General features: G+C 41.0%; 1 pseudogene; it reads right to left on the reverse strand.

Moving 5' to 3' along the window:
- Positions 1-9,879: 9,879 nt before the first annotated feature.
- On the reverse strand, positions 9,880-13,025 carry LOC120055391 (annotated as a pseudogene).
- Positions 13,026-25,835: the final 12,810 nt, after the last annotated feature.

Here is a 25,835-nt window from a genome sequence, read left to right on the forward strand (position 1 = left end):
CCCCATAGATACTAGAATAAGTCTGCTAATAAGTGTCTGAAATAAGGTCTCTAACAGACATTTCCATTAGAGGCAATGAACACTTGCTCAACCATCAGCTGATCGCGATATGGGTGTTTAGCAAACCCACCGTATTCTAGGTAATGCCTGTATCAACGGCCCATCCAACATGGCTGAAAGCTATAGTGTGCCTTGATTGGTCATCGCACAGCTATACAACGTCCCCACTAAGGTCCAAGGTGATAACTTGAAATCTGAGGAAGAAAGTTTAGGGATAGGAAGTAGTATCAATATAAAATGAGACTGTACTTCTGTGAATATATGCTTACTGAAAGACCCAGTACCGTTTAGCCGACGACAGACTAACGCCATAATAGTAGCAAAGGATATCACGTTGCTCGACAGCGCATGTGGAGGCCCACAGCATTTGAGCCATAGATTTCGGTGGTAGATATGAGTCACGCTCAGCTACAATTACTGTAGCAGAGTGAGCTGCATCAGGGTATAAGATGCCTTGCATATGCACTATGTACAAGCATGCATGAAAACATGCGTAAATTTGCTAATGTAACAGTATAACTTTAGTACGTCCCCTCGCCCCGACCCGGGCGCGAACCAGGGACCTTCTGCACATATCAACAACTGACGCCCATGAAGCATCGTTACCAATCGCTCCACAAAAGCCGCGGCCCTTGCAGAGCAAGGGGCAACACTACTTCTAGGTTTCAGAGCAAGTGACGTAACTGATTGAAACGCTATTAGCGCGTACCCGCTAACTAGCTAGCCATTTCACATCCGTTACACTCACCCCCCTTTCAACCTCCTCCTTTTCCGCAGCAACCAGTGGTCCGGGTCAACAGCATCAATGTAACAGTATAACTTTAGTACGTCCCCTCGCCCCGACCTCGGGCGCGAACCAGGGACCCTCTGCACACGTCAACAACTGACACCCACGAAGCGTCGTTACCCATCGCTCCACAAAAGCCGCGGCCCTTGCAGAGCAAGGGGCAACACTACTTCTAGGTTTCAGAGCAAGTGACGTAACTGATTGAAACGCTATTAGCGCGTACCCGCTAACTAGCTAGCCATTTCACATCCGTTACACTTACTACAATCCTAAAATATAGTTTACTCCTAAGATTTGTCTAACCTTATGCTTATGATCACAGGCAACGCTCCTAGTGGCCGGTGATTTTAAAGCAGTAAAAACTGAAATCCGTTTCACCTCATTTCTACCAGCATGTCACCTGTGCAACTAGGGCTGACCCCAGTGAGTTGACTGCTCGATTGTTCGTCGACCAAGATGTTTTGTTGTTGAGCAGTCGCAAATATATATGGCACACATGACACCCGTCTGATTCAACCCTAGGGATGGCACACCATTATCACCAGTACTACATTTACCGTTCTAATCTACAATGTTTGTCCTGTTAAGGTAATTTCTGTAAATGCATTCAATATACAGAAAACAATTATTACAGTCTTTTATCGTTCTGATTGTTGAAGTGGAAACATTGTCTGCACGGATTATTTGGACAATCATGTTGTGTGGAGTAATTTTTAGTAGTGGGAAGAAGTTGAACTAATGTCTAATGGTGGGGTCTTTGGTAAACAAATTGTCACAACACTCAGGGCAATTGATGCCAATCAGGGCAATTGAAGCCAAGCATAGATCTTCATTCCCAAACCTCGTCTGATATCGCAAAGATTTGTCCTGTCTGCACCACCCGCAACCCCAGGGCTCTCAACTGCACCGCCCGCAACCCCAAGGCTCTCAACTGCACCGCCCGCAACCCCAGGGCTCTCAACTGCACCGCCCGCAACCCCAGGGCTCTCAACTGCATTGCCCGCAACCCCAAGGCTCTCAACTGCATTGCCCGCAACCCCAAGGCTCTCAACTGCACCGCCCGCAACCCCAGGGCTCTCAACTGCACCGCCCGCAACCCCAGGGCTCTCAACTGCATTGCCCGCAACCCCAAGGCTCTCAGATGTGTGTATGTGTGTATTGTTGTGAATTGTTAGATAGTACTTTATTGTTGGAGCTAGGAACACAAGCATTTCGCTACACCTGCAATAACATCTACAAAAGAAATTGTATGTGACCAATAAAATCTGATTTGATTTGTACTACATAACCACAGCTGGGTCAATAGGTCCAGGTGGAATGAACATAGAACTTTTCGTGGGGAGAGAGGGGTTGCAACCTCTGAAGAACCACTTCAGTTACAAAGTGCATATGAATTAGCAATATAAACAAGTTGTCGTTATGATATTCAGGCTGTTTTTCTCCTATATATATGTTTTATTTAACTGGGCAAGTCAGTTAAGAACACATTCTTATTTACAATGACAGCCTAGGAACAGTGGATTAACTGCCTTGTTCAGGGGCAGAACCACAGATTTTTACCCTGTAGCTCAGTGATTCAATCTAGCAACCTTTTGGTTACTGGCCCAACGCTCTAACCACTAGGCTACCTGCTGTATTATTTTGTATACATTTTCTGTAAATAGTTCACTCAAGTTTATTGCACCATACTGGCCGCCTTCTTGTTTTCTTTCTCCCATCAAATCTAAAGAATTAGCAAAATACACACAAAGAAAATTCCTATTTTTGGAGAAATAGCATCCACACACGGGGGCGGCTTCGTCTCAATTTACTTTTCATTTTTGGGCTTTTCAAATATATTCCCTTCTCCTTTCTCTTGTTTATAATATGGCTATATTCCCAATAATATTCCTTTTTATAGTTAAGCTTTTAAATGTATATTTCTGTCTTTATAATAATAATAATAATATTAAATATGTAGAATACATTTCCCATGCTCAATACACATGTGAAGCTTGTTGTTTCTTGCTTCTGTGCGCAAATCGTTTGACGGCTGCAGTTTGAGATTATTCCTTTTTATTTATGGAAAGAAGCAGATACTGGCCTTCATTATTTATGATTTATTTTAGATGTTTTTTTTAGCTTAATTCAATTGATTTATATTAAGGTGTTTCTATTCCAAGAAAAAACGAAAATACATTTGACAGCCTATGTATTGGCTAACTAAAACATCCGTTAATACATTTGAAGTCCTTCAAAATGGAAACTAGGCCTCCCGGGTGGCGCAGTGGTCTAGGGCACTGCATCGCAGCCTGCATTCGCGCCCAGGCTCTGTCGCAGCCGGCCGTGACCGTGAGGTCCGTGGGGCGACGCACAATTGGCCTAGCGTCGTCCGGGTTAGGGAGGGTTTGGCCGGTAGGGATATCCTTGTCTCATCGCGCTCCAGTGACTCCTGTGGCGGGCCGGGCGCAGTGCACTCTAACCGAGGGGGCCAGATACACGGTGTTTCCTCCAACACATTGGTGCGGCTGGCTTCCGGGTTGGAGGCGCGCTGTGTTAAGAAGCAGTGCGGCTTGGTTGGGTTGTGCTTTGGAGGACGCATGGCTTTTGACCTTTGTCTCTCCCATACGGGAGTTGTAGCGATGAGACAAGATAGTTATTACCAGCGATTGGATACCATGAAAATGGGGTAAAATTTATTTTTAAAGAAAAAAATAAAATAAAATGGAAACTATATATCCTAATGTTATATAGTAGAATATAAACTAGGTATAGGCTATTGTAGGTGGGGTAGGCTAAATCATTACAACTGAATAGACCTAATTAAAACAATAGTGATAAAGGAAACAAAACACGCTAGGCAGAGCATGTCCAGAACTTGTGGCTGAGCAGTACCAGAGCAAAATTGCAGTGGGAGAGAAGGCCAACACCATTTTTTTATGTGCTCGAATTACACTCCGCTGTCCTCCCCACACTCAACCACATACATGCTCTGCATTCAAAAGCAGCCCTGCTTTAGGCTATCAAAGAAGTGTCAATGAATAATCTTATCAATGGATGGAATCAGTGAATGAATGGCTGCAGCAACCATTAAACGGTCTGAAAAGCTGCATAACAAATGAAGCCTCGTTCTACAAAAGAACAATTCAGTCGTTCAAACGAGATACAATAATATCTTGTTCGAAAGACATAGCAAGTCATTCAAACAAGATACTAAGCTGTTCAAATGAGATACTAAGTCGTTCAAATGAGATAATAAGTCATTTGAAAGACTTAGTTGTTTGTTCATGTCATCCAACAAATGTAAACGCCTGGAGTTGGTAAATGGCATGGGAACTTGGATTGGAACCCCACCTAAGGTCATCCCTTTGGTTATGTACAACTGCATTGGGCTTTGCATCAAAATAAAGTTATCTTCCAGCAAAACAATAACTCAATAGAAATGATTAATGGACCACAAAATAAATAAAAATCTGTGGCCATCTCAATCTCTGTACTTGAACCCCATTGAAAACCTGTGGTTTGAATTGTAGGGGTCAGTCCATGAGCACAGACGAAGGATATCAAGGATCTTGAAAGATTCTGTACGGAGGAATGGTCTAAGATCCCAATGTGTTCTCCAATCTCATGAAACAATTTAGAAAAAGACTCAGTGACATTATTATCCTCGCAAGGTGAGGTATTGAAGACACTGGTACCAATAATTGACCCCTATCTTTCAGAGAAAAAGTATTTCTTGTTAAAATCCTTATCTCTGAGCAATTGTATTAGTAAAAAATAATATGATTTCCCTTTTTTTTTTGCATACGCTATAGTTCAGTAATTTGGTTATTTATTTTATCCAGTCTTTTTTCCTCAACATTATCAAGAGTGACAATCTGTTACAGAACGAAGCCTGTGACATGGCAGACCAATCAGGACTCATCTCTCGGCGTATCCATCCCCTCCATAAGCTCAGCCAATCATGGTTAGCTCAGTAGCTCAGTGCCTTGGCTAAAATATTTCACATTTTTATTCATATTTACAGATCACATATGTGTTTGTAATTAAGGCAAATGAAAATTAACATATTCAAGAATACATTTCAGCCCCCAAAAATGTAATCTTTAGGAACGAGGGTTAAACGCCTAGCATCCTGTAACCAATCACAAATTGTCTAATTTTCAGGTGCGGCATTATAATGAAAACACATTTTCAATCAAAGAGCTGTGTTCAAATTCACAGTGACGTGTACACCTTGCTTTTCAACACAAGTAAGATATGAGTATTCATCTGAGGTGACCCATCTATCTCCTGCCTTTATCTACATGCCAATCAATGACATTAGTACTATATCTGGTCCTTGATCTCCTGAGCGTCATCTGTCTTTGTGGTCACGAGTCTCCCTCATGTGTACTGTACTCCACCAGCATACTCTTCAGTGGAACACGCGCACAACAGAGATTCATGGCTCGCACAGGTGTCTGTGCACGTGTTCTCTCACTGGGCACACACTGGCGGTCGGTGCCATTTAAGATGAGGGAGGACAAAAATGTTTTCATGAGCATGGCCTTAGTTCTGTTACAGCATATTGGATAACTGTCATTTATATTCCATTCACCCAGCTCAGTGTAACATCGATAGGTTCAGGTATGTATATCCCCGTTTAGGTCCATTTGCTTCAGATTAAGAAAGGGTTTTCAACAGATACGGCGAATGAACACACCCCTGATTACACACAAACACAGAACTAACAGCCACATATAAACCGCTTGATCACTTTGCTCGTTGTATATATACACTGAACAAGAATATCAATGAAACATGCAAAAATGTCAATGATTTTACTGTGTTACAGTTCATACAAATATAAATAAATGCATTCGGCCCAAATCTATGGGTTTCACATGATGGGTAGGGACAAAGCCATGGGTGGGCCTAGGAGGGCACAGGCCCATCCATTAGGGAGCCAGGCCCAGCCAATCAGAATTTATGTTTGTAATAAAGGGCTTTGAGGCCGGTTGGACGTACAGCCAAATTCTCTGATACAACGTTGGAGGAGATTTATGTTTGCGAAATGAACATTAAATTCTCTGGCAATAGCTTTGGTGGACATTCCTGCAGTCTGCATGCCAATTGCAAACTCCCTCAATACTTGAGGAATTTGTGGCATGTCGTTGTGTGACAAAACTGCACATTTTAGAGTGGCCTTTTATTGTTCCCAGCACAAGGTGCATCTGTCTAAAGATCAGGCTGTATAACTCTTCTCTGGGATAGTTGGGACGCTAGCGTCCCACTTGACAAGCACCCCCAACCCCCCCCCCCCACTGATTAGCATCGCTAGCATAGCGTCACAATTAAATAGTAGCATCTAAATATCATTAAATCACAAGTCCAAGACACCAAATGAAAGATACAGATCTTGTGAATAAAGCCATCATTTCTGATTTTTAAAATGTTTTACAGGGAAGACAAAATATGTAAATCTATTAGCTAACCACGTTAGCAAAAGACACCACTTTTCTAACTCCATCAGTTTCTTACTCCATCAGGTGCTATCACAAATTCGACCAAATAAAGATATAAATAGCCACTAACCAAGAAAAAACTTCATCAGATGCCAGTCTGATAACATATTTATTGTATAGCATAGGTTTTGTTAGAAAAATGTGCATATTTCAGGTATAAATCATAGTTTGCCATTGCAGCCACCATCACAAATCTCACCAAAGCGACTAGAATTACTACAGAGAGCAACGTGTATTACCAATTTACTCATCATAAAACATTTCTTAAAAATACACAGCGCATAGCAATGGAAAGACACAGATCTTGTGAATTCAGACAACATTTCAGATTTTCTAAGTGTTTTACAGCGAAAACACAATAAATCGTTATATTAGCATACCACATATGCAAACGTTACCCGAGCATTGATTCAAGCCAAAGAGAGCGATATCGTTATCATCGCCAAAATATATTAATTTTTTCACTAACCTTCTCAGAATTCTTCCGATGACACTCCTGTAACATCATATTACAACATACATATAGAGTTTGTTCGAAAATGTGCATATTTAGCCACAAAAAAACGTGGTTATACAATGAGAATAGTAGCCAACCTGGGCCGAAAACGTCGGCCGCCATCTTTGACAGTGATCTGGTCTAATGAATAACTATTCATAAACTTGACTAAAAAAATATAAGTTGGACAGCTATCGAAAGACAAATTAGTTCTTAATGCAATCGCTGAATTACATTTCTAAAATTATCCTTACTGTGCAATACAGGGTTCGCCAAGCGAAGCTACACAAAAAAAAATGGCGATATATGCGTTTGACATTTTTCAACAGAATAACGATTTATCATCATAAATAGTTCTTACTATGAGCTGATCTTCCATCAGAATCTTGGGCAATGTATCCTTTCTCCGGTCTAATCGTCTTTTGGTCGGAAGATGTCCTCTTGTCCTGTCGAAATGGCCACTAACGTTCGGCATGTACTGGAAACGTGACCAGCTCTTCAAAGTGCGTCACAAAGAAATGCCTCAAAATCGCACTAAACGGATATAAATTGCTATAAAACGGTTTAAATTAACTACCTTATGATGTTTTTAACACCTATAACGAGTAAAAACATGACCGGCGATATATAAGTGGCTAAACCAAAGCTTGGAAGGAGGCCAGTCCGACGACCACTCTGCGTCGAGCGCACTGTTGAAAAGGACGGTCTTTCCGCTCCAGGGTCTATTTATAGAGCCCAGATTACGCAATCCACTCCATTCAAAATCTCCCCGCTTACTGACATCTATAGGAAGGCGTAGGCAGTGTTTGTAGCATCATAACATTCACAGGGACTTATGAACTGACCTGGGAGCAGGGGCCAAGATTTCTGAAATCTCACTCCCTGGCAGGAAAAGTGCTGTAGAATGAGTTCTGTTTCACTCAGAGACATAATTCCAACGGTTATAGAAACTAGAGAGTGTTTTCTATCCAATAATAATAATAATATGCATATTGTACGAGCAAGAATTGAGTACTAGGCAGTTTAATTTGGAGACCAATATTTCCAAGATCGAAATAGCACCCCCCATAGGCTCAAGAAGTTAATCAGCTTCTTGAAATGCCACACCTGTCAGGTGGATGGATTATCTTCAGATTTGTAAATGAAATTGGAGAGATATAAGCTTTATGTGCATATTGAACATTTCTGAGATTATTTTAGCTCATGAAAATGGGACAAACACTTTACATGTTGAGTTCATATTTTTATTCAGTATATAATTCCTTCTTGCATCTTTGTGCTCCTCCTCTCACCTTTTCCCTTTTCTTGTGGACTTCAAAGCACACACATCAGCTGTCGGTGGCCAGGCAAAAAAAATCCTTTCCAAGCCAAACATTCAGACTCTAACCGCTAATCACAACACACAGCCAACATTGTTTTAACCATATTAACGTCATAGTCAACATAGCTACTAGAACTACCTTGTTAGTAAACCGCTACAATCATGCAGTACATTGTACAGCAAGCAGTTTAGCAATTACACCGGCGGCGCCCCAGTAGCAATACATTGATAAAACCAAAAGCTTACTTTCACTTGGAAGAGTTCCAGCGTTGGATAGCCATAGCCAGCTAGCTAAAATAGCATCACTCTGTTTTAACCAGGTGTTTGAGTAGGCTAAACTAGCTAGCTGCAATTGCTAGCTAACTAACAAAATGAAAAAAAAAATATATACTCTATGAAATATAGCTCTCTCTCTCGCTGTCTCTTGCTTCTCCTTCACCTTGGAAGAAAGTACTTTGTTAAACTGTTCAACTATTGTCTTTCTCTTTGAGTCAACTACTCAACAAATTATGCTTTCAGTACTAGATTCATTCTTTGATCCTTTAATCGGGTGGACAACATGTCAATTCATGCTGCAAGAGCGCTGATTTGTTGATGGACATCCTCCGGAAGTTGTCATAATTACTATGTAAGTCTAAGGAAGGGAGTGAGAAAAGTAAGCCTCCTAGGTTTTGTATTGAAGTCAATGTACTCAGAGGAGAACTGAAGCTAGCTGTCCTCCGGCTACACCCTTGTGCTACCCTAGAGTTCTGTTGAGGCTACTGCAGACCATTGCAAAACAGTGTGTTTTAATCAATTATTTGGTGACATGAATATATTTAGTATAGTTTTTTCTAAAAAGGATATCTTTTTGAATGTTTCCCTTTTTTATTTTTCTGAATTTCACTGACAATGGTTCTCCCCTTCCTCCTCTGAGGAGCCTCCACTGATGTTGATAATTGGGTAATAATTTGTTGAGACATTGATCAATGGCATTACAATCTACATTCACCCACAATTGCTGTAATTCAACTGCCGAAAGTCAGTTGAATTACAGCAATTGTGAAAATCTCCACAGACCAGCAACGACCTATGCATTCTATCTTGAACATGATGATATATGATATAACAAGAAAGTTATAGTTACAGTAACTTCAAAATGTGCCCATGGATGTGTTACTCCTTTTAATGTTGAATGTTACATTAGTTTGTAAGATAGCCTTAACCGAACAGAAATATGAACGCAACATGTAAATCATTGGTCTGGCCTCCCAGGTGGCGCAGTGGTCTAAGGCACTGCAGCACAGTGCTAGCTGTGCCACCAGAGACTCTGGGTTCGAGCCCAGGCTCTGTCGCAACCGGCCGCGACTGGGAGGTACATGGGGCGACGGACAATTGGCCTAGTGTTGTCTGGGTTAGGGAGGGTGTGGTATCCTTAAAGGCTTCTTAGAGTTACGACTCATGAGACTTACGTACGGTTTAGTATTTAATTGTAACTTAGAATTACATTCTCTTATGCACCTGGCTTAAACTACCTGAAGCTTTCTTAATCATAGTTATATAGGCAGACATAGGAAATAGCTACGGATAGCGGGAAGCAAACCCCCGTCTTGAGTCAATACTGCCATCTATTGGTAAACATAAATATACCAGGTTACTACATTCCCCCCCTTTAAAGCTAATAACCCAATTTAATTCCTTTCTGACCTATGCTATATTCTTATTTACATTTTTTCAAAAATTATCTCCTTTAGGATCTGAAAAAGTCTGGCGGACGTCTCTCTCTAATAGAGCATCTCAGAGTTGGTGTAGCTGGTGCCACCAGATCTTCACCCCTTGATGGTGAAACAAAGTCCTTTTGTGGAGACTTCACAGGAGGAGGTCGTCCCGGACTGGTGGTCTCAGGAAGTTGAGCATTGTTGGTCTCAGATGGTTTGTCCAACTGCAACTCTGGGGAACGTTCCAATGTCCTGTCCTGCTCGTTTAAGAATTGATCCAGATCTCCGGATGGAACTGGAATTCGAGCTCGGATCTGATCCACGTGTCTCCTTAGTCTTTGTCCACTTCCGATGATCACAGTATAAGATACTGGTCCTGAGCAATCCTCAATGGTAGCTGGAATCCATTTAGGACCAAACCCATAGTTTCTTGTATAGACATCATCTCCAGGTGAGAAACTTCTGAGTTTGGCTCGGGTGTCATGATTACATTTTTGATTCCATTGCTTTTGTTGTATTTTCATTTTCAGGTCTGGTCTGATGAGATCCAAGGTTGACCTTAACCTCATTGACATCAACATTTCTGCAGGTGACAACCCAGTCGTAGCTTGAGGAGTAATCCTGTAGCTAAACAAGAATCTTGACACCTTTGTTTCAATGCTGGGCCCTTGCATCTTCCTCATCCCCTCCTTCAAGGTCTGAACTGCACGTTCTGCTAATCCGTTTGAAGATGGGTGAAAAGGGGCCGACGTTACATGCTGAATTCCATTTTGTTTCATGAAACTTGTGAATTCAGTGCTTGTAAAACAAGTAGCATTGTCACTAACCAACATTTGAGGCAATCCCATAACACTGAAGCTTTGTCTCAACTTCTCAATCGTAGCGTACGATGTTGACGTGTTCATGGGGTAAACATCCATCCACTTTGAATGAGAATCAATCAGCACAAGGAACATTTTTCCTAGGAAAGGTCCAGCGTAGTCCACATGTAGTCGTGTCCATGGTTTTTCTGCCCATTCCCATGGATGTAATGGCGCGGTGGGGGGTGACTTCCTGTTACTCTGACAATCTGCACACCGGCTAACCTCATTTTCCACATCGTGGTCCATCTTTGGCCACCAGACATATGACCTCGCTAGGCCTTTCATCCCTGACATACCTGGATGCGACTGATGCAACAACTTCAGTAGCAACCCCCGCCCTTGTGGTGGGATAACTACTCTTGAACCCCACAGAACACATCCATCTCGGACACTCAATGCCAAGCGACGAGTGTAGTAAGGCATGATCTGAGGCTCTGTCACTGTAGGCCATCCTTTCAGGATAAATTCATGCACTTGTGATAACGTCACATCCTTTGAAGTCCATTGCCTGATTTGTGCTGTGTTCACCGGTGCATCATCCAACACATCGATCATCAAAACCTGGTCATTTTCTTCTTCCTGAATGATGATTTCTGGAACGGGCCGCCTACTCAGAGCATCAGCATTCCCATGGTATCTCCCTGGTTTGTAAATTATTCTGTACTCGTAGGCACATTCCAACGTTGAACTCTTGGAGAGACCGTTTGTGGTACTGGCTTTTGTTCATGGAACAGAGAGATCAGAGGCTTATGATCCGTCACAATAGTGAATGTTCTCCCGTACAAGTACTTGTGGAACCTCTGTATTCCGAATATGACAGCCAGTCCTTCCTTGTCCAGCTGAGAGTACTTTTTCTCCGCTGGCGACAACGTTCTTGACATGAACCCGATAGGTTTCTCTGCACCATTCTCCATCCGGTGGGATAGCACCGCCCCCACACCATACGATGAGGCATCACACGATAAGATGAGATCTCTGTCTGCTGAGTAGTGCACTAGCACTTCAGCTGATTGCAGTAACATCTTTGACTTTGCAAAAGCTTCTTCCTGTCTTTCTGACCATTTCCAGGCCACATCCTTTCTTAGCAGTTGATGTAGAGAAGCTAAGAGGGTAGAGAGGTTCGGGAGGAAGTGATTGTAATAGTTCAGTAAGCCTAGATAGGCTTTCAGCTCTGTAACGTTTGTCGGAGCTGGAGCTTCCACAACAGCCCTCACTTTAGCTTTGACAGTGTGTAACCCCTTGGCATCCACCATGTGACCCAGGTACTGCACTTCATCAGCTAACAGTGTACACTTGCTCCTCTTCAGCCGGAGACCGGCGTCCTCCATCCTCCTCAAAACTTCAACTAAGTTTCTGAGATGTTCCTCCTTCGTGACTCCCGTGACAAGAATGTCGTCGAGGTAAACCGCTACCTTGGGAATCCCCTGCAGAATTCCCTCCATAGTTCTTTGGAAGATAGCTGGTGCAGAAGACACCCCGAAAGGTAAGCGTTTATAGGTAAACATCCCTCTGTGGGTGTTTATGGTCAGGTACTTCTGTGAAGCTTTAACCATTAGCACTTGCTGATATGCGTGACTCATGTCCATTTTTGTAAACTGTTGCCATCCGGTTAACGTTGAAAGCAAATCCTCCACTTTGGGTATGGGGTACTGCTCCAGAGAGGAAACTCTATTTACAGTCAGCTTATAGTCACCGCATAATCTGATTGAACCATCTGGTTTTGGTATGGGAACAACTGGTGCTGCCCACTCAGAAAACTTGACAGGTACAATTATATCCTCTGCTAAGAGTCTGTCAATTTCCACATCCACTTTAGGCTTCATGGCATATGGAACTGATCTTGGCCTATAGAATCTGGGAGTAGCATCAGCAGCAACATGAATGGTAGCTTGGACCCCTTTTAATGTCCCTAGCTCTTCTTTGAAAACACACTCATGCTTTGAAAGCACCTGCTGTAGTGTCAATGTCTCTGTGGTGACATGTTTGATTTCATCCCAGTTCAATTTTATTTCCTCCTACCACCCTCTTCCTAGTAAGCTGGGGCCAGTACCTTCCACTACTAAGAGAGGCAGACTTTTCTTTTGTCCATGATATTCCACTTGAACATCAGTAACTCCAATCACAGTGATTTTCTCCCCTATGTACGTTTTGAGTTTAATGGGGGTGTCTCTCAGTTTAGGCACTTCAACGGTTTTCCACTTCCTATAGAATTGGGACCTGTTCATCAGTGTGACACTACATCCTGTGTCTAGTTCAAACGGTACCTTCAATCCATTTATTCCCATTTCCACAATGAAATGCTTCACCTTCTTCATATTCGCCCCCTGTACACTGTACATTGAGAATGCTTGCTCTGCTTCTGCGCACTCACTTTCACTTTCTATCACTTGATTAGAGCGGTAGCTAGAGCATCTGGAGGTATTCGGTTTTCTGTCCATCCTCTTTTCTGCAGCCCGTGGCTTTTTTTTATTGCGGCACGCCCTCGCAATGTGGCCTATTATCCCACATGCATAACACTTTTCGTGAATTTACAGTCAAACGCTATGTGTTTGCCTTTGCAACGATAACAGTCTCTATTGGCTGCTGCACCACGGCTTGGCTTTCTGTTCTTTGAAATTTTACGCGCTCAGCACTGCTCTCTTTTACTGAATGGCACGCAGTTGTGCCCCTTGCCTGCAAATCCAGTGCATTTCTATTTGCGGACTCCATGGCCTGGGCCAGTTTGAGTGCATTCTCGTGAGATTAGGCTCTGATAACAATCGTATTTGTATCCTGTCATCATTAGTCCCACACACCAGCCGATCGCGTAGCATTTGCGATAATGTATTCCCATAGTTACAGTCCAATGCTAGTTTTCTCAACTCAGCCACATATTCCCCCACTGATTCGGTGGGTTTTCTCATGCGTGAATCAAACTTGAATCTTTGTACTATTTCACTGGGTTTGGGGTTGAAGTGATTTTTTAATAGCTCGACTAAATCTATGAATGACTTTTCTCCTGGTTTATCTGGGCTCAACAGGTTTCTCATTAAGCTGTACGTCTGTGCACCGACAACGCTTATGAGTATGGATTTCTGTATAGTGCCATCAGTTATTTCATTAGCAGCAAAGAAATGTTCCATTATTTCACAGTACTCCTCCCATTCCTGATTTTTAGGATCAAATGGTGGTAGTGAGCCTATTGTTGCCAGAGCCATATTTTCCGATTCTTTCTCCCCTCACACAGTCAATAATTTGTCCTACCCGTATCCAGGGAATCAATCCTTCAGAATCTTCCACCGTTCACTTGAGTCTCACCTCCCACGCCAAACACTCCGTTAACTTCGTGGCAAAAAAAAATCCAACGTAGTTCTCCGTAGTTATCCTCATCGCCAAAAATGTGGTATCCTTAAAGGCTTCTTAGAGTTACGACTCATGAGACTTACGTACGGTTTAGTATTTAATTGTAACTTAGAATTACATTCTCTTATGCACCTGGCTTAAACTACCTGAAGCTTTCTTAATCATAGTTATATAGGCAGACATAGGAAATAGCTACGGATAGCGGGAAGCAAACCCCCGTCTTGAGTCAATACTGCCATCTATTAGTAAACATAAATATACCAGGTTACTACAGAGGGTTTGGCCGGTAGGGATATCCTTGTCTCATCGCGCACTAGTGACTCCTGTGGCGGGCCGGGCGCAGTGCACGCTAGGTGTACGGTGTTTCCTCCGACACATTGGTGCGGCTGGCTTCTGGGTTGGATGCGCGCTGTGTTAAGAAGCAGTTGGGTTGGTTGGGTTGTGTTTCGGAGGACGCATGGCTCTCGACCTTTGTCTCTCCTGAGCCCGTACGGGAGTTGTAGCAATGGAACAAGACAGTAACTACTAACAATTGGGGAGAAAAAAGGGGGAAGATTTTTTTTTAAACAAAATTAAATTAAATGAAAAAATTGTTGGTCCCATGTATCACGAGCTGAAATAAAAGATCCCCAAAATATTTCCATACGCACAAAAAACTCATCTCTAAAAAGTTGTGCACAAATTTGTTAACATCACTTGTTAGTGAGCATTTCTTCTCTTCCAAGATAATCCATCCACCTAACAGGTTTAGCATATTACTCTTGTGATGGGGACCATAAAAGGCCACTCTAAAATGTGCAGTTTTGTTACACACAACACAATGCCACGGATGTCTCAAGTTTTGAGGGAGCTTGCAAACGGCATGCTGACTGCAGGATTGTCCACCCGAGCTGCTCCCAGAGAATTGAAAGTTAATTTCTCTGCCATAAGCCGACCCCTAACGTTGTTTTAGAGAATTTGGCAGTACCGGCATCCGGCTTCAAAAACAGCCCAGGACCTCCACATCCTGCTTCTTCACCTGCGGGATTGTCTGAGACCAGCTACCCAGACAGCTAATGAAACTGTGGGTTTGCATAACTGAATAATTTATGCACAAACAGTCAGAAACCATCTCAGGGAAGCTCATCTGCGAGCTCTCTGTCCACACCAGGGTGTTGAACTGAATGCAGTTTGGCGTCGTAACCGACTTCAGTGGGCAAATGCTCATCTTCGATGGCCACTGGCACAATGGAGAAGTGTGCTCTTCACGGATCAATCCCGGTTTCAACTGTAATGAGCAGATGGCAGGCATTGTGTATGGCATCATATGGGTGAGGTGTTTGCTGATTTCAACATTGTGAACAGAGTGCCCCATGGTGGCGGTGGGGTTATGGTATGGGCATGCATAACTTCTTATGGCTACAGGGGCAGTATTGAGTAGCTTGGATGAAAGGTGCACAGAGGTGCCCAGAGTAAACGGCCTGCTCCTCAGTCCTAGTTGCTAATATATGCATATTATTATTAGTATTGGATAGAAAAACACTCTGAAGTTTCTAAAACTGTTTGAATTATGTCTGTGAGTATAACAGAACTCATATAGCAGGCAAAAACCTGAGAAGAAATCCAACCAGGAAGTGAGAAATCTCAGGTTGGTCGATTTTCAACTCATCGCCTATTGAATACACAGTAGGATATGGATCTGTTTGCACTTCCTACGGCTTCCACTACATGGCAACAGTCTGTAGAACCTTGAATGAAGCTTCTAATGTGATGTGGAGCCGGATGGGAGCTGTTTGAGTCAGTGGTCTGGCAGAGAGCCAGGTCCTGGTCACACGCATTCCACATGATAGGGACCTGCGTTCCATTACTTCTATAGACACAAAGGAGTTCTCCGGGTTGGAACGTTATTTAATATTTATGATAACAACATCATAAAGATTGATTCTATACTTAGTTTGACAAGTTTCTTTGACCTGTAATATAACTTTTTGAAGTTTTCGTCCGACGTTCGGCTGGACCTGCACGAGCGTTTGGATTTGTTTACCAAACACGCTAACAAAAATAGCTATTTGGACATAAATGATGGACATTACCGAACAAAATGAACATTTCTTGTGGAAGTGGGAGTCCTGGAAGTGCATTCCGACGAAGATCAGCAAAGGTAAGTGAAGATTTATAATGCTTTTTATGAGTTGTGTTGACTGCACAATTTGGCGGGTAACTGTATGGCTTACTTTTGTGGCTGAACACTGTTCTCAGATTATTGAATATTGTGCTTTTGCCATAAAGCTTTTGAAATCTGACACAGAGGTTGCATTAAGAACAAGTGTATCTTTAATTATATGTAAAACATGTATCTTTCATCAAAGTTTATGATGAGTATTTATGTTATTTGACGTGGCTCTCTGCAATTTCTCTGGATATTTTGGAGGCATTTCTGAACATGGCGCCAATCTAAACTGAGGTTTTTGGATATAAACATTAACTTTATCGAACAAAACATACATGTATTGTGTAACATGAAGTCCTATGAGTGTCATCTGATGAAGATCATCAAAGGTTAGTGATTAATTTTATCTCTATTTCTGCTTTTTGTGACTCCTGTCTTTGGCTGGAAAAATAGCTGTGTTTTTCTGTGATTTTGCGGTGACCTAACATAATCGTTTGTGGTGCTTTCGCTGTAAAGCCTATTTGAAATCGGACACTTTGCTGGGATTAACAACAAGATTATCTTTAAAATGGTATAAGATACATGTATGTTTGAGGAATTTTAATTATGAGATTTCTGTTGTTTGAATTTGGCGCCCTCACTTTCACTGGCTGTTGTCATATCATCCCATTAACGGGATTGCAGCCATAAGAAGTTTTTAATCAAATCAAACTTTTAATGCACTTTAAAAAAGGTTTATTTGATTTAGTCCTATTCTATTCCTTAGATTTTTGGTTGAGATGGATATGTGAACCCAACATATACATGTTTTATTGTAGAGAAACTGCAATTAAAGCTAGACTAAGTCAGTGGCATAGATGGAACTATACAAGTAGAAGATACACCTCCTTCAAATGTTCATAATTGTTTTGTGTTGTGTGAGAGAAAAATTACAAGATTAGGTTATAATACTGTAATTGCATAAAATGGTTGTTTTATGTAATAGAATAGAGGGTTCTTATAACTCTATTGTGTTTGTGTGAACTGAAAGTGAGCCTCATGGAGATTCAACACTGACAGGAGATTTACGATGTCTTTGGGTGAAACCGCATTCCAGAGCATGAGTTAATGTTTCTGTTCTATAAGGTACCAGGGAGAGATGGCTCGGGGCCAGACCCTGGTTTCTACACAATGAGAACAGTTTTTACGGCAGATACTGTCTGTGAATTATAAGTGTCCTTCATACAAATCTTAACCTTGTGACCCATTCCATACATCTGTTGTTCCTCATGTGGACTGAAGGGTGTGTATCTTGGCTATAAAATACCTTTGTATCTTTGTCTCGGGGCTCTAAACGCATCATCTGAGGGTGATTTGTCGACCAGCCATCATTATCGTAGAGCACTCAATCGATTCACTTTATATGTGTGTGTTGCATTGACCTGCTCCCTTATTAATAAGTGAATGAAGATTTAGTTTAAGTATAATTCTGACTTTTGTGTTGAGTTTGTCTCTCCTCGTTTGATAGTAAAGAAATGAACCACCACAGTTGACAACCAAACACAATTCAATATGAATAAATATTACCTTTTTAATCAGAAAAGAACCTGCAAGTTAGTATTTCAGTGTTAGTCTTCACCAGTTGTTTACGAAGCTGATGATGACATGATCCTGTGGTTGAAATTTCACCATCAAAACAACATTTGATAACTTTTTTTAAATCCAATGTTTTTTTGTACATAGATTCCACATCACAATATGTTGACAAATTAGGTTGAAACAACGTTGATTAAATCAGTTTGTGCCAAGTGGGCTGTTCCGTATGTGTGCGTCAGGTACTCTGAAAAACACACCAGGGTGGTGGTATCTTACACAATTAACTGCAGTGTTACATGATCCTTATGTCTTCACTTCTGCATAACTTCAAATTGAATGTGCTTAACATTCTATTGACTAGTGCTGAGCGATGTACCTGGTCTTTTTCTGTTTTTAAAGAACTCATTTTGTTCAATTATTTGAATTCCATTTTGTTCCTTTTTTTTCAGTGACCTCGATGCACAGTTTCTGTAGAGATACATCAGATCAAGCCCGAACTGTGTGATATATTAGGGGTTGTAGTTTCCAACAGGACAATATTCTAAATAGTTTAGCTCAGAAAACATTTTATTTAATTACAATGACCATAATCAATTGTGCGCCTGCTGATTTGTTTGGTCTGTTTGGAGCAGACAGAAACGGAGAAGAGAGAGCTAGCAATGACAGAGATAGAAAGCAGTTCCTTCACAATCAAGAGGGATAGAAAGTAGTTGCTTCGCGAGGTATCTCTACCTGAAAATACATGGTCTACTGTAAGTTACTGATAGTTGGTATTTAGCAGTCATAAAAGTATACCTTATTTACTTTGAAGACCTACTAAAATACTGATTTTGGCAGACAGTATAGGAAGTAACTTTATAGAGATGATGACTTGGAATGAAATAAGTAATCAAATAAAACAAATATGTTATTAGAGTAATGTGAATGTGAAGCAGTAATGGGAAGTCACTACCAATGCATAGTGCAATTATTGTTTAAAAAAAAGCAAATATCATAACCGAAATCGGAAACCGTGATTATTTTTTAATATGTGAACCCGAAACCGAACTGACCTCAAAAAACACTAATCGCTCAGCACTACTATTGACACACCCACAGCATGGGCCACATCTCAACCCACAGCATGGGCCGCATCTCAATCCACCGTTTGGGCTACAAACTAATATGACTACACTATAACCCATATAAATGATTGGAGGTACGGATGTAGTTTTGTGTCAACAAAAGAAGGCGTTGAATATGTGTCAAAAAATAAAACAATCCTGAGCTTTCTTATATCTCCTAGATATAGGAGAGACACTTCAAAACCATATACTTTTTTGACTGTCTTTTTTGCCAATTATGAAAGTGTTATTCAACACATTTCTGTGGGCTGTAGTGGCACATTTATTTTATATATTTTTTTATACATACAGGGGTCCTAAAATTCAAAATCAAATAGTTAAATGATCTATGGTATGACCATCTTACAACAATTCCACATGTTAGCTTAGTTGAAACTATCTCTACGTTTGTCTCATCCTCTCGTTCACAGGTTAGCGTTTTTGGTCATGATTCTTGTTCTGGAGGTAGCTATGAATAGTGGTCACTATCTGACCAAGCCACAATGTCAAAAAAATCGAACCCAATCCTAACCTTAACCCCAACTTTAACCACACTGCTAATACTAATAACTAACCCTAATGTTAAATTAAGTCCAAAAAGCTCATTTTTCTTTTCATACATCTTTACAATATAGCCAATTTTGACTTTTCAGCTGGCCCAACTAGCGTAAATCGCTAATTTCTGCCTCCTGTGCAAGATTCATCACAATAAACATTGACCTGCGTCTTTTTCTGTCTTTTCATTAACCTTCTTTACCTCTTTTCCTTTTAAAGGCTAGCTGGTGATCACATTATAAAAAAGGTTCCTTGGGATGTCCCTACCATAAACCCTAACCCTAATCTTAATTAACCCCTAGCCTTAACCCAACCCAACATTAACCCTTACCTCACCCTAACCTTAACCCTTACCTTCATCTTTTATATTTCAATTTCATTGAGATGACGTCAGAGGTGGGACGTCCCAAGAATTTTGAAAATCAAATCTAATTGTTCTATTTAATTGTTCTTTGTCACCCCCACATTAATTTCCAAAGGCCAGACTGCAATCGGTGTATACCTTACCTGAAATCAGTTAATGTGATGACATTGATTCAACATGAAAACTGATTGGATTTGCAAAAAGTAATCAACATAAGGGAATTTAGTATTTTTTTCATTACATTTTTTTTTAACCTAAATACATTCAAATACATGTTGACATTTTGTTTATTTCACGTTAAATTCTTGCTAGTTGACAACTCAGCCAAATGTGAATGAAAACTAGATGTTGAACTGAGGTCGGCACCCAGTGGGCTTAGACCATTCCTCCATACAGAATCTTTTCAGATCTTTGTTATCATTTCTCTGCGCTTATGGACTGCCCTGTTCAATTCAAACCACAGGTTTTCAATGGGGTTCATGTCTGGAGACTGAGATGGCCATTGCAAAATGTTGATTTTGTAGTCACTTAATTAACTACTTTTAAATTTGGTGGTGGCTCTTTGATTTCATGGGGCTCTTTTGCTTCCACTGGTCCTGGGCACATTAAGGTCAATGGCAATTGGGCGGTAAATGGGGTTTCAGTTGGGTGTTGTTTTTACAGTACCACACAACTTTGAACCCACAACTTGAACCACCCCCGGGCAAATGTGGCACCACAGGTCTCAGAGTTCTGGGGAAATTCATTTATTTTTTGATGGTAACCAGGTAAAACTCATGAACCTAGCTGTAGCAAGGACCTGAAGGGTTGCCCTATTGCCTGGGGCAAGTGAATTGAACAATCGGCCAAGTTGAGCATTCACTAAATGCTCCAATGAGGGTGAAGTGATAAAGAATTCCACATGATTCATGGACATGGGAGTAATTGGAGTGATTTGGTGTAACTAGAGGGACGTTCTCTGCTGTCAGGAGGAAGCTGTACCACATTTTGACACTAATTTGAACAATGAACAACATAGCAATTTAGATGTGGAGTATATTACCGTAGACTTATTTGAGCTCTCAATCTGAAGCACTTGTCATTCACACAAAACAGTTTACAGACTGTGAACAAGTGTAACATACTGTACAGTACAGTTTGAATGCACAGCCTTGCATTGATGCTAATGCAGCTTGTGTTCAGATTTCTTGGCAGTACTGAGAAGTAGAGCATGGCACGGGTAGTCTGACTGAAATCTAACTTGAAGTCCTCCTGACTTCAGAGTCTGGAAAGGCTATTTACAGTTGAAGTCGGAAGTTTACATACACCATAGCCAAATACATTTAAACTCAGTTTTTCACAATTCCTAACATTTAATCCTAGTACAAATCCCCTATCTTAGGTCAGTCAGGATCCCCACTTATTTTAAGAATGTGAAATGTCAGAATAATAGTAGAGAGAATTATTTATTTCAGCTTTTATTTCTTTCATCACATTCCCAGTGGGTCAAAAGTTTACATACACTCAATTAGTATTGGTAGCATTGCCTTTAAATTGTTTAACTTGGGTCAAACGTTTCGGCTAGCCTTCCACAAGCTTCCCACAATAAGTTGGATGAATTTTGGCCCATTCCTCCTGACAGAGCTGGTGTAACTGAGTCAGGTTTGTAGGATCCTTGTTTGCAAACGCTTTTTGAATTCTGCCCACAAATTCTATAAAGGATTGAGGTCAGGGCTTTGTGATGGCCAGTCCAATACCTTGAATTTGTTGTCCTTAAGCCATTTTGCCACAACTTTGGAAGTATGCTTGGGGTCATTGTCCATTTGGAAGACCCATTTGTCACCAAGCTTTAAATTCCTGATTGATGGCTTGAGATGTTGCTTCAATATATTTACATAATTTTCCGTCCTCATGATGCCATCTATTTTGTGAAGTGCGCCAGTCCCCCCAGCAGCAAAGCTCACCCCACAACATGATGCTGCCGCCCCCAAGCTTCACGGATGGGATGGTGTTCTTCGGTTTGCAAGTTTCCACCTTTTTCCTCCAAGCATAACGATGTTCATCATGGCCAAACAGTTCTATTTTTGTTTCATCAGACCAGAGGACATTTCTCCAAAAAGTACGAGCTTTGTCCCCATGTGCAGTTGCAAACCTTAGTCTGGCTTTTTTTTATGGCAGTTTTGGAGTAGTGGCTTCTTCCTTGCTGAGCGGCCTTTCAGGTTATGTCGATATAGAACTCGTTTTAGTGTGGATATAGATACTTTTGTACCTGTTTCCTCCAGCATCTTCACAAGGTCCTTTGCTGTTGTTCTGGAATTGATTTGCACCTTTCACACCAAAGTACGTTCATCTCTAGGAGACAGAACGCATCTCCTTCCTGAGTGGTATGACGGCTGCGTGGTCCCATGGTGTTTATACTTGCATACTATTGTTTGTACAGATGATTGTGGTACCTTCAGGCATTTAGAAATTGCTCCCAAGGATGAACCAGACTTGTGGAGGTCTACAATTTTTTTTCGGAGGTCTTGGCTGATTTCTTTTGATTTTCCCAGGATGTCAAGCAAAGAGGGCACGGCGTTAGAAGGTCGGCCTTGAAATACATCCACAGGTACACCTCCAAATGACTCAAATGATGTCAATTAGCCTATCAGAAGATTCTAAAGCCATGATGTCATTTTCTGGAATTTTCCAAGCTGTCAACTTGGTGTATGTATACTTCTGAACCACTGGAATTGTGATACAGTGAATTATAAGTGAAAAAAATCTGTCTTTAAAACTTTATTGGGATAGGGGGCAGCATTTTCACTTTTGGATGAATTGGTGCCCATAGTGAACTCCCTCCTACTCTGTCCCAGATGATAATATATGCATATTATTATTACTATTGGATAGAAAACACTCTGAAGTTTCTAAAACTGTTTGAATTATGTCTGTGAGTATAACAGAACTCATATGGCAGGCAAACTTCCAAACAGGAAGTGAGAATTCTGAGAAGGGTTGATGTGAAAGTCACCGCCTATTCAATTCCCTGTAATATATGGATCTGTTTGCACTTCCTACGCCTTCCACTAGATGTCAACAGTCAGTAGAACGTGGAATGAAGCCTCTAGTGTGATGTTGGGCCGGATGGGAGCTATTAGAGTCAGTGGTCTGGCAGAATGCTAGTTCCTGGTCACGTGCGCTAGTCATGGAATGGCCATGTGTGCCATTACTTATACAGACATGAAGAAATGCTCCGGTTGGAACGTTATTGGATATATATGATAACAACATCCTGAAGATTGATTCTCTACTAAGTTTGACCAGTTTATTCGACTTGTAATATAACTTTTTTAAGTTTTCGTCCGACGTTTGCCTTCATCTGCGCCAGTGTTTGGACATGTGTACTACACATGCTAGCTAAAGATGTTAATTGTACATAAGTAATGGACATTATCGAACAAAACAAACGATTTCTTGTGAAAATAGCATTCCTGGCATTGCATTCTGATGAAGATAATCAAAGGTAAGGGAATATTTATGATGTAATTTCGTATTTCTGTTGACTCCAACATGGCGGAGAAATTTTGTTAAATCTGAGCGCCGTCTCAGATTATTGCATGGTGTGCTTTTTACTAAAGTTTTTAAAAAATCTGACACAGCGGTTGCATTAAGAACCAGTGTATCTTTAATTATATGTAAAACATGTATCTTTCATCAAAGTTTATGATGAGTATTTCTGTTATTTGACGTGGCTCTCTGTAATTACTCCGGATATTTTGGAGGCATTTCTGAACATGGCGCCAATGTAAACCGAGATTTGTGGATATAAATATGCACATTATCGAAGAAAACATAAATGTATTGTGTAACATGATGTCCTATGAGTGTCATCTGATGAAGATTATCAAAGGTTAGTGATTAATTTTATCTCTATTTCTGCTTTTGTGTGACTATCTTTGGCTGGGAAAAATGGCTGTGTGTTTTTTGGATTTGGTGGTGATCTAACATAAATATATGTTGTATTTTCGCTGTAAAACATTTTAAAAATCGGACACAATGGGTAGATTAACAAGATGTTTATCTTTCATTTGCTGTATTGGACTTGTTAATGTGTGAAAGTTACATATTTCTAAAATATATTTGAATTTTGCGCGCTGCCTTTTCAGCGGAATGTTGGGGAGGGGGTTCCGCTAGCGGAACGTGTGTCCTAGAAAGGTTAAACAATTGTTGGAGAAATTACTTGAGTCATCCACAAAGTAGATGTCCTAACCGACTTGCAAAAACTATAGTTTGTTAACAAGAAATTTGTGGAGTGGTTGAAAAGCGAGTTTTAATGACTCCAACCTAAGTGTACGTAAACTTACGACTTCAACTGTATATTACAGTAGCTATGGGGTTATTTTGTGCATATGCATCTTTTGATGCAAACCCACCACTGGTGTGCATGGTAAAAGAGCTCTATTTTAATGTCATCCAACAAATAGAATAGCTTGGAGTTTGCTAAACGGCATTGGCACTTGGACTGGAACCAGTGCTATGGTCAGATGACATGAAAATCACTTTGGCCATACACACCTGTGGTGGATTTTGTGTTGAAGAAAGATGCATATGCAGAAAACAATGCCATACCTACTACATTGCAAAATGTTGATTTTGTAGTCACTTAATTAACTACTTTTAAATTTGGTGGTGGATTTTTGATTTCATGGGGCTCTTTTGGTTCCACTGGTCCTGGGCACATTATGGTCAATGGCAATTGGGCGGCAAATGGGGTTTCAGTTGGGTGTTGTTTTTACAGTACCACACAACTTTGAACCCACAACTTGAACCACCCCCGGGCAAATGTGGCACCACAGGTCTCAGAGTTCTGGGGAAATTCATTTATTTTTTGATGGTAACCAGGTAAAACTCAGAAACCTAGCTGTAGCAAGGACCTGAAGGGTTGCCCTATTGCCTGGGGCAAGTGAATTGAGCAGTCGGGCATGTTGAGCCTGCTCTAAATGCTCCAATGAGTGTAAAGTGACATAGAATTTCACATGATTCATGGACATGAGAGTAATTGGAGTGATTTGGTGTAACTAGAGGGGCTTTGTCTGCAGTCAAGAGGAAGCTGTACCAAATTTTGACACTAATTTGAACAATGAACAACATAGCAATTTAGATGTGGAGTATATTACCTTAGACTTATTTGAGCTCTCAATCTGCAGCACTTGTAATTCACACAAAGCAGTTTACCGAATGTGAACAAGTGTAGTTTGACTGCACAGCCTTTCATTGATGCTACCGCAGCTTGCGTTCAGATTTCTTGGCAGTGCTGTAAGTGAAATGACGTTTGCACTTATCACATGAAACACACCCACAGTCTCCTAGAAAGCAGATACACTTGATAAGTATTGACATGGAATGTATTTTCACTTTAGAGACTGACAATCTAACATCAAAGAGGACAGGAGTTGACGAATGCTGGGTGTCACAAGTAAAAAATGCATTGATACCATCGTTACCGCCCTTCTGCTCCAAAAACCCTTATCTCAATCCTAATCTTGATCTTGATCTGTCACATTGTGTTCACTTTCACATTTGAGAAGTAGAGCATGACACGGGTAGTCTGACTGACACCTAACTTGAAGTCCTCCTGACTTCAGAGTCTGGAAAGGCTATTTACAGTAGATATTGTTGGCAAGATGCGTCGATAATAAAAGGGATGTGTTTTTTTACTGATTGTTTCTCCTCTGTGTCTTTCTCATTCACAATTTGCAGTTGGCTAAGAACAAGGCAGCACGGATGGCCCTTAAAAGTACCCGGAGAGCTAATATTAATGGCATGCATATCAATCTCTCATTGCTCAAAGTGGAAGAGAAATTGACATCATCATTACTTGTTTTCGTAAGAGGTGTTGACAAGCTAAAGGTACCGAGCACCCATGCATACCCCACAAGACATACCACCAGAGGTCTCTTCACAGTCTTCAAGTCCAGAATAGGCAATGGGAAACACAGAGTACTACATAGAGCCATGACTACATTGAACTCTATTCCACATCAGGTAACTGATGCAAGCAGTAGAATCAGATTTT

The sequence above is a fragment of the Salvelinus namaycush genome, chromosome 11 (genome assembly GCF_016432855.1).
Source record: "Salvelinus namaycush isolate Seneca chromosome 11, SaNama_1.0, whole genome shotgun sequence".
NCBI lineage: Eukaryota > Metazoa > Chordata > Actinopteri > Salmoniformes > Salmonidae > Salvelinus > Salvelinus namaycush.